The following is a 10,068-nucleotide window of genomic DNA, read 5'->3' as shown; positions in this document are numbered from 1 at the left end:
CCCATTCCCATTCCCATTCCCATCCCCATCCCCATTCCCATTCCCATTTCCAGGCTGCAGCTGGCAGGCAGCGTGCAGGACCCTGGGGAAGCTCAGGTCACTCCACACGTGCCTGTGCAGACCTGGCCTGGCTGTGTTTGGAAAGAGAAAGGCGATGGCACATGTCAGGCAGATTAGAAGGTGACAAATAGATGGACACGCAGGCAGACTGACTGTCTTTAAATAGGCTTCATATTTTTGCCATGATATCTGTCTGTGAGGGTTTAAATTACAGGCCTTACAGCTTTGAAAGAATTTTAAATGCTGAAATCCTTGTTAAAAACTAACAAAGCTTGGCTGCACACTGCACTTTTAATCCACAATGAAAGCAGTGCACTTGATTTGAAGGGCTACAGAGCTCTTATGGAAACACCCTGCAAACGCTGAGGTCCAGCTAATGACCCGCCTGCTGTAGAAAAGGTTTGGTGTCAGATACAGATCCTGGCTGAAGTGAGTCCATCAAAACTCCCCCATCCTTCTGAGTGAAGGATCAGATATGGGATGGGCAGTTTGTCCTGTTTTGAGACACCTCACAAGCAGTAAATGAGATGTGAGGACTCAGATGTTGGTAGGGACATGGGAGAAATCATCTATGCCTCTGACCCCGGGGAGTGCAGGGACAGAGCAGCAAGCCCCAGAGTTAAATGCTCCCAGCAGGACCAGCTGCTGCAGCTCCCCAAACCAGCAAACCAGCCACACATCCTACGAGCTCTGCTCCCCCACACCCAGACACAAGGAGGATGTGTCAGGTAAGGCAGCTTCCCAAACCTTTGGAAAAGCCCTTTTGTAGATGATAAAGTCCCAGAGAACACCTCCAGTTCCTCTTAGTCTTTATTTATCATCCTCTTTAAGACAGACAGAGGGATGAAGTTCCACCCTGCCGTGCTGATCACATCCCACTGTTTGCAGAAGTGCAGTGCTCGCAGGCAAGCCCCAAAGCTCCCAGCCTGTAGCCAAAATCTGCAGAGCACGATCTGGCCCGAGGGCACAGCAGGGTGACACTGCTGTCACCCTGCCCTCCGTGCCTCTGGACAGGGAGCTCCATCCTGCCTCCTCCACAGCTGCTGGGCACTCAGGGGAAACTACTGAGGTGGCTCTGCCAAGGAGGGTGAGAAAGGGATGGGATCCACCCCGGAGCAGGGCTGGCACATGGGAACATCCTCACCGTGGGGATTTCCCCATAGGAGGAACACGCTCGCTGCCAGATGCGCTGCCTGTTCCCCATCCAGCCTGCAGCTGGATCTCATTGCCGGGGGAAAAACCTCTGCCTCCTGACTACTCTGTTTACTCTGCTAAAGACCGTAATCATTCTGCTGTTTGGGTTTGTTTGGGGCGGGTTTTTTTTAGCAGGCTCCTATTTTTGTGAGGCCATGAGCTGCGCTCCCTCTGCTGGCTGGCTCGCTTGGGCTGCGGACAGGCTCTGGGGAAGGAACCCTGGAATCTGAGAATCCCGGAATGGTTTGGGTTGGAAAGGACCTCATTCATTCCAGCCCCTTGCCATGAGCAAGGACACCTTCCACTAGACCAGGCTGCTCCAAGCCCCATCCAACCCAGCCTTGAAAACTTCCAGGGATGGGGAAGGGAGAAAACAAAGCCCTGCTCCAGCTGCCTGTGAAAATCAACCCCACAAACCCTTCCCAGGGTTCACATACTCCATGTATGTGAGTGTTAAGACCTGGGAGTGGCATTCTTGTGTCAGCTTTACTCCTTTCAGCTTTATTCCTTACGGTCTGGGTAAGTGGAGTTCTGTCAGCAGAGAGAAATGGGTGGTTTGGTGAAATTCAGCTGATCTATTGTTAAGGATGGAGAAACTCTCACACTTGAAAGTCGTGTCAGCAAAGAGACAGGTTTGTACTGCTGGTGGTTTAGGGCTGTGGTGTTCAAAACCTCTCAGCATGAGTAATTACACCCAGCTCAAATCGTGAACAAAAACATGAAAACATCGTGAAAATCTTGAAAACAGAAAACCTTCTGAAGAGCAGGAAGAGTCTCATGAGGAGATGCTTCCACAAGGAGTCCTTCCAAGCCCCTCACGCTTCAGAGAGCATTTCTCACATACAGAACAGCTACTGGGAGCCTTGGAGCCATCCTTCCCTTTCAGGAAAGCTGGCGGATGGGATTAAGCCCAAGGTCTGCAGCATTCACAGTGCTACTTTCATCATCAGAGGAGCAGAGAAATCTTTTGATGGACATTAACCTAAGAGCAGGGAGTTTTTCATCAACTCTATTCAGTAGGCAAGCCAAGAAACAATAAGGACTCTCAAAATCAGCCAAATAAAAGGCAAGAAAACCCCCTGTATAGATACCCTCTTGCTAAAACTATTAATAAACATCACACATTGCGTCAATCTCTGAAGGTCAAAGCAATCTTTTTCCCTTAGTGGAAGCTCTTAATGGAGGTTTTTGAGCTGCATTTTATGCCTAAATGTGCTTCTTTAATGAGTGCAATTTTACATCTGCCCAGGTAAAGCGCCTTGTTGTACATTTGCTTTTCTTCCACGGTTTTATTAGACCTGTTCAGCTGATGGTGCCCAGCTAAAAGAAATGAAAGGTGCTGGGAAACAGAAGCAGAGTTTCTGAAAGTGTTTGTCTTCATAATAATTTTTTAAAAAAACTAAACAAAAACAGGCTTATGAGGCAACTTGTTTCAGTACCCACTTACTGAGATTGTACCGTACACCTTTTCCTTCAATAAAAAGGCATTTAAACATTAAAATAAAAGGAATTATTCTGCTAGATGAGCTGGGACATGGAAAGGGAAAACAAGATGTCTGTGAACAGCCTCTGCCAGCCAGGCCCTGAGGGCTCCCTGCACTGCCCTGGAGCCATGGAGGGGACTGAGGATGGGAGCAGGGAGATAACCCTGATGGAAAATACCCCTCTGGGGCTGGGGCAGCTGGGCCCTGCTCCGCCCTGGGCTGGGCTGGGCTGGCCACGAGGTTTTAGTCCTGTGTCCTTTAGTCCTGTGTTCCTTGATCTGTGATTTCTCCCAAGCCTTCCTGGGAAAAAATAAGAAAGGATCATTTAAAACATCTATAGCTATACAAATATATTTAAGGTCTGTTTCTTCATCATCATGAGAAATGTGGTGTCTGAACACAATCATCTGGTGCTGGAGCTGTTCTCAGCCTGGATCAACAGCTGGGCAGGTGAGGATCCCACTGCTGGCTCAAGCAATGTGTAAGTTACAGAGGTTTTCCAGAGAGCTTTGCTGGGTTTTCATTTTTTTGAGTCTTATCATGTTTTATTTAGGAGATGTACTTACTATAAAGGATTTGTGAGCTAGAAGGGGCTTTTTGCTGTCAAGAGCAGCATCACAAAGATTGGTTTTCTGCAGCTCTCATAACTTATTCCCTTTGTGTTATTGGTAATTATGTAATGTTAAAAGAACCTTAAGAAAGAAGATGTAGGAAGAAATAATCTCTGTTCCCCAAACCTACAGCTCTGAGCTACAGAAACAACAGTGAGTGACAGGTGGCAAAAGACAGATGGGGAGAAGGCTAAAAGAGATCTCTAATTCTATCAGTTTAATGAGTTCTTTTCTTATCAGCTTCAGCCCTTGTCCAGGTCGGCTAAGTGGTTTTCCTTAGAGATAGAATCACCCTGAATTAGTGCGTGGCAGCTCCTTTTGTTACACAACTGAGCAGATTTTTGACAGTTCAGCCTCTGAAGAGCTGAGCTGTGCTGAAGGCCTGGCTGCTAAAGGGAGCACCCAGACAGCAGCTGAGCTCTGCTGACCATGCACCCTTGTGCCAGGCTGGGAGGTCACGGCTCTGCCACCCACCCAGGCAAGAGCCAGGGCCCCACAGAGTGAGGAGCCCTGCAAGGAGCTCCTCACACTTCCCTGGGCTGGGAATGCAGAGCTGGGAGCCAAGGCAGGCTCTCTGCTCACACTGGGAACCTGTGTTCTGCACAAACGTGTGTGGCTGCACCCTCACTGCAGCAGCAGCAATCCAGACTGCCCTGGGAAGCATCTTCCACTGGCCTAGGGAACAGTGTTTTGGGGGAAATTCATCTTTCCTTCATTTGCAAAGGTGTTTTCCATCTGGGAGAGCACTGCACTGCGCTGAGGCAACGCTTGCTCTTCTCTCTCCTGCCCAAGGAGAGCGTCTGTGGGCACAGCCTTGGCCCCAGGGCTCTTTGATAACCTCAGAGAGTGGTGCACAGCAAGGATCTCACTTGGCTCGTTTTTACCATCATGAAAACCCCTGTTGTTTCACCTTGGACCACAGGAATACCAGGAGCTGACCTCCACTTGGGAAACTGGATAAACACTATGTGTTTATCTATGTGCAACCACTTATGGAATTTAATTCTCACAAAGACCACTTCCAGCAGGAAAAAGAAACCTTGAAACAAAAAGGGCCAAAGAGCAGGTGGGCCTTGTTTGCTAGGCAAGGATACTTCTTTCTCCAGCGTATTTGGAATTCATTTGTGTTTTATAAATTGCAGATTTAAAATGTGACTACATTTATTCTTTCTTGTCTTGTCCAGAATATTTTCTCACTGATGGAAAAGCTGCTCCTTGCTTTGCTACAGAAGCCAGGGACTGGAGCTGTGTTTTGCCTGGAAGACAGAGGTACACAGCACATTTCAAATTTGTGAGGGGAGGTAGGGCATGTGCCACTAAAACAGGGACCTTTTGAGCCACACAGCTGAGAGCTGGGGTGTTTCCTTCTGACATTCATCCCTCTGAGGCTTAGGTGACAGCAGGAAAATTTATTTCAGTTTTGTTGCAGGAGCTGACAGAAGTGATGCATTACTGCATTCTGAGATTTAATACACACAAATAGGCACTGCTAGATCTGCACTGGCTCTGATTAAATTAAATACTGTGGAGTCTGTCTCCTGAATTTCTGTTCACAAGTAACAAACAGCGTGGAGGTGGAAACCTGCATTTTGTTATAGGCTCACCAATATAACAATGTAATGATCCATTTATGAGCAAGCCTTATGAATAACTATTTTACTCTGGCTTTGGATTTAAGGGCTCTGAGAGAAATTTAAGATTTTTCAGCTTCATGCAGCTACTGACCTGAACTCAACTGCTTAAAAGCTGTGTAGATTAGCTGAGAAGGACCTGAGCTACACTAGCTACACAGGAAAAGAAACACAGACTACAACTCTGTGCAACACAGGCACCTTCATTGAAAATGTGCCAAATAGATACAGATATGGATCTATAGATATCCACACACACACACAAATCCTGTGGGTGCACCCCTATGTATTATTTGTGTGCACAGTTATTTTTAAGAGTATTCAAATCTGTGGCAAAGGAGTGTCTAGAGCAGAAACTGTTTTCATTTGCAGTGGCACAGGGGATGGCAGCAGTCACACAAGGCCCGCTGAGAAACCACCCCCTGCACCTCCCCAGGAGCAAAGAGCTGCACTGCTGCCTTTGAACCTGCACACCACATCAAGGGGGAAAGGAAAACAACAGGCCAAGGAGCTCAATAAACAGGGATTATCTTGTTTGCTGGAATCCTTTCAGAATGGCCAAGGCAGCCTCCAGTTCTGCGGGAGCTTTGCCCTGTTTGTGTAACAACACCTCCTCACGCTCTGCCTGCTTCCCATGGGACATGTCCCGATGGAACAGGACTCTCAGGAGGTGCTGCCTTCACCACACAGCTCAGGAAGGTTTCACAAGTCTCAGATCCTGAGCAGGTTCTGCAACAGCCCCAGGCAGGAGCCGGAGGGGCCGGGGCTGTTTGGGGTTTTGGCAGTGGGAAAAGCCCACTTGTCCATCCCCACAGGCTCTGTGTCCTCTGGGGGATTTGGGGTTTTGGCAGTGGGAAAAGCCCACTTGTCCATCCCCACAGGCTCTGTGCCCTCTGCAGGGTTTGGGGGGCAGCAGCTCCCCATGGGAACCCAGCACGTCTGGCATCCCCAGTGTCATCCTCAAAACCGCTTCCTTCTCCCCGCCAGCACATCCTGTGTGATTTCCTGCCTTGTTTTGTAAGAGCAGCACAAATGAAAGGATTCCTCATTTATAGAAAGCCTTTCTCTCTCTTTAGCAGCTTTTCTTTCAGATCTACTTACAAAATCCCTCTTTAAAGCATTTTCCTCTCAGGTTTTCTTGTTTCTTTTCTTCTTTTTCTTCTTTTCTTTTTCCCTGGAATTCAGAGTAGTTTTTCTCTACAGTCTAAACCCTTTTCCTCACTTTTTGCTGTTTTGTTTTTTTAAAAAATAAAAATACAATTATTATGAACATAGAAGCCCCAAGATTCACAATTTCTGCTACAAAATATCTTTATAGCACAGCAAAGCTTTCAGGTCATGCACAGTAACAATTTTTTCACAGAAATAACTTACTGATCTTAATAACCACAAACATTGTTGGCTTTATTTCAAATAGGAATTAATTTCCTTTCCATCTTCATCCCAAAATCCACCGTGAAAAGCTAATGTATTCAGAGTCATTTGCAGGCACCAAGCACCACTCCCACTGTGTTTGGGATGCCACTCCCTCCCACAGGAACGTAAGCTGCTGACTCAAAGATCCAGCTTTAGCACTGCTTTGATGGATCCTAAGTTGAGATAAGTTGGAATTTTCTGGCAGTTTTGGCAGTTTAACCTCCTATACTCTCAATTAGAATATTTTACGCTCAGTTAAACCACCATCCACCTTCTATTGTGTGTTATAAACCCTCCAAACACTCTAAACTTCTTCCTTTTCTATTAATACATGAGTTAAATCAATTTACCTTCCTGCTGGTCATGCTCATCAGGGTACAGCTCTAAGGAGAGCCCAGCTGAGGCAAAGGCAGACTGTTTACACTCCACAATATTCCTCTGCTTAGAACAAGTTATTCTCCATGGCTTGTTGCCTTCTCTGCTCAGAATAAAACCCATTTACTCAGATTCTCTTGCTATTAAGAACACTGCCCATGTAACAATCCCGAGGGTCTGTGCAGCACAGACAAATTCAAGGCTTGTTCACACCATGGGGATCAAACACGTTTGTTCCTCCTGACCAGCAGCATTTCCTATGATAATAATAGTTTCTGCTTACCACGGACTGCCACATATTTATTACAAATTCCAGTTTCTGAGAACAAAAGGAGTGTGCCTCGGGCTGCCCTTCATGTGAAACTCGGCAGGTTTGGTTCACATGACGTGGTGAAAACAACCCCAGCTCCCAGAGCTCATCCATGGGTTTGTACTGATTCTCCCTGTGTCTTTCACCTCACCACATTTCAGCCATAATATCTGTGTTTAACCCACCTTGAGTATCATTTTCACCTGTGGCCACCTTGTTTTAACCTGCATCCAGCCATGTTTTACACTGGGGGCCAGGACCAGGAGCTGAACTGCAGGGTTTATTCTGGAATACTGCTGGGACTCCAAGGAGCTTGGAGCCACAAGATAAATTCAGCAGCAGTTTCTGTTCTACACAGGCTGTTTCCAGAAGCTGTTGGCCTCACTCTGCCTGTCTGGGGTCTCTGCTGTGATGACAGGCTGCCTGTGAGACCCTTGTGCTCCAGAGCTGTGTTTTCCCAGAGCTGGGATCCTGGGCAGTGCTCCCCAGCTGCTGTGCCTGCTGCAGGTGTGTGGCAGCAGCAGCAAGGCACGAGCAGAACTCCCCGAGACCCAGTTTTAATGTGGCTGCTGAGTTTGCAGTCCTTAGTCAGCTAATTACTATTTGTGGTCTCAGTAAAATGAAGATTGTGCTATTTGGGATCTTCCCATGCCTTTTACAATCATCCTTTGGTTAATGTTTGTGGAAAGTGAGAATATGTATGATAATTTGTGAGCATCATATATGTATAAACATATATATAAACTGCTTTTTTTTCTCTCTCTTCTTCTTTTTAGGATCTATCAAAGCAGTATTGGGATTTCTTGATCTCCTGAGCAAGTCATATCCAGTGGCTCATACCTTCTCCGTTGTTTTCAGACAGAAAGAAGCAAATCACACACAAGGCAGCATCTCTGTGCTTTTTATACTTGGCAAGACCACGGCAGCCCCTCATGGCTTTGACTCATGCCCTCAGCTCACACTGCAGCTGGGATGGCCCCTGGCAGCCTCAGCACTTGGGCTGGGATTGAACACAGTTCCAGGAATGCTGCCTGGCCCAGCTCCCCCGCTGGCCTGGGCTGGGGAGCTGTGCTGACTCGCTCTGCCCAGCACCTGCACACCCAGCTCCTTCCTCACGTTCTGGGCTGCTTTCAGTTCCTGCTGTGGAATTGAGGAGGGATGTGGATGTCTCAGGATGCACTTGACAAGCTGGCACGGTCTAGTCCAACAGAGCCCCAGCCATGGCAGACTTTCTCTGTGGTCCCTGAACGTTTCCAATCTTATTGTTTTACTGTGCAGTGAAATTATTCCCTGTTAATTGTGCTTCTGCTGCAGATATTCTGCTTCCACCCAGAGAGAGCTTTTCTCAGAACTTGAAAATATTGTTCTGTAGCCAACTGAATTGGATCCTGAACCTCACGAGTGGCAGGGACTAAGTACACTGTGCCTGGAATGCCCCATCTGTCTTCTCAGAAGCTGCACAGAGCACAGCCAGAGGACCTTTGGGCTCATGAAACCTGAACTAAAAATAGTAATTACTGGGAAACAAAGGGGACAACCTGACCCTGCAGCTGGCAGCCTCAGTACAGCAGCAGTGATATGTAATTGCCTACAAATTTCTGAACTGTACTTGAGAGCAGCTTCCAGGAGCTTCCAAGCAGAGATCCACACACAGCTCTGACAGATGGCTCCTCCTTGCAGGAGAGAGGGCTCCTTAGGCTCTTCAATCCCCATCCCAAACACAGACTAGGCTGTCTGGCATATTGCAGCTCAGCTACCAGCAAAATATCCCAAGTGGGGCAGACCTGACTCCGTTCCCTGACAGCAGAGGATTTGAAGAGAACAGTGGAGCTCTAAATAACCCTGATGAAATAAGACTGGGTCACTGTAAGAGTGATGCTCTGGGTGGTGGTAGAAATCCCAGTGTAGATCAGGATCCTGTATTATCTGGCAGCAAATGGATATCTTGCAGTTCTTGCAGAGAAAATGGGCACAGCACAAGAAATGGCAAAGATTTGTGTTTGTGAGGGTTAAAGGACAGATCAGCATCAAAGCCACAAACAAAGCCATCTTTTGGGCCTGACAGCAATACTTTTATTCACTGGCTGTACTAAAGAAGCTATTGACACCCTAAATTAGTACTAATGTCACTTGACTTCTTCTATCCACTCCCTTGGCCAGATGACCTTTGTATTTTATCATGTAACTCACATCAGGTAATTCAGAAAACCTCTGTCCTCTTACACAAATATTCTCCTATCCTCTTCCTCTCTTTTTCCCCTTCAGGCTGCTTTGCAATGCACAGCTGCAATAAAGGTGACTTCAAGACAGAGAAACTCACACACACAGAGGACTATTGCTAAAGCAAAAGCATCCCTCTGTCTAACACAACCCCAAAAGACAGAAAGGAGTGTGGTGCCTGCAGAGCCCACTGCTGAGAGGATGAAAGCTGTGCTGGCCTCCCACGCCTTTGTGGTGGAGAGCAGTTACTTCCCAAGTCAAGCCTAGCACAGGTAAAAAGCAAAAGGAAGAGCCTGGGGTTGTCATGCTGCTCAGAGCTGCAGAGGCCCAAAATCTCGTTGAAAGCTGAGATTCTGCTCTCAGGATCTGAGACTAGGTTAACCATCAGAGGGTGTCTCACCAGGGATCTGGCTGCAGCACAGGGAGGTAGGGCTAAAGAATGCAGTGTATGCATCAGACTGGTTCAGCCTATCCCAAATGTCACTTTTCAGATGTTGTCTGCATGGTTAGAACCAGGAAGAGCAGAAATAAAAAAGACATTTCATTTTTCACAGTCTGTTCAAGTTTATTCACTGCTTTCCAGGGAGGGGGGACACCCTCTTATCCCACCCACTAAACTGAGGGAAAACATTCCAATGATTATCACAGACATTTGCATGGGGAAAAATCCTCTTGCCTGGCGTTAGAGAAGAAAAAAGAAATTTGAAATGGAATTTTGTACTGCAGCTCTGCGGTTCCTTATGCCAGGTCTGAGCACGAGTGGATCA

Source organism: Parus major, chromosome 20 (assembly GCF_001522545.3).
Source record: "Parus major isolate Abel chromosome 20, Parus_major1.1, whole genome shotgun sequence".
Classification (NCBI taxonomy): Eukaryota; Metazoa; Chordata; class Aves; order Passeriformes; family Paridae; genus Parus; species Parus major.
The sequence above is the reverse complement of the archived record's forward strand: the minus strand, read 5'-3'. Positions refer to the sequence as shown.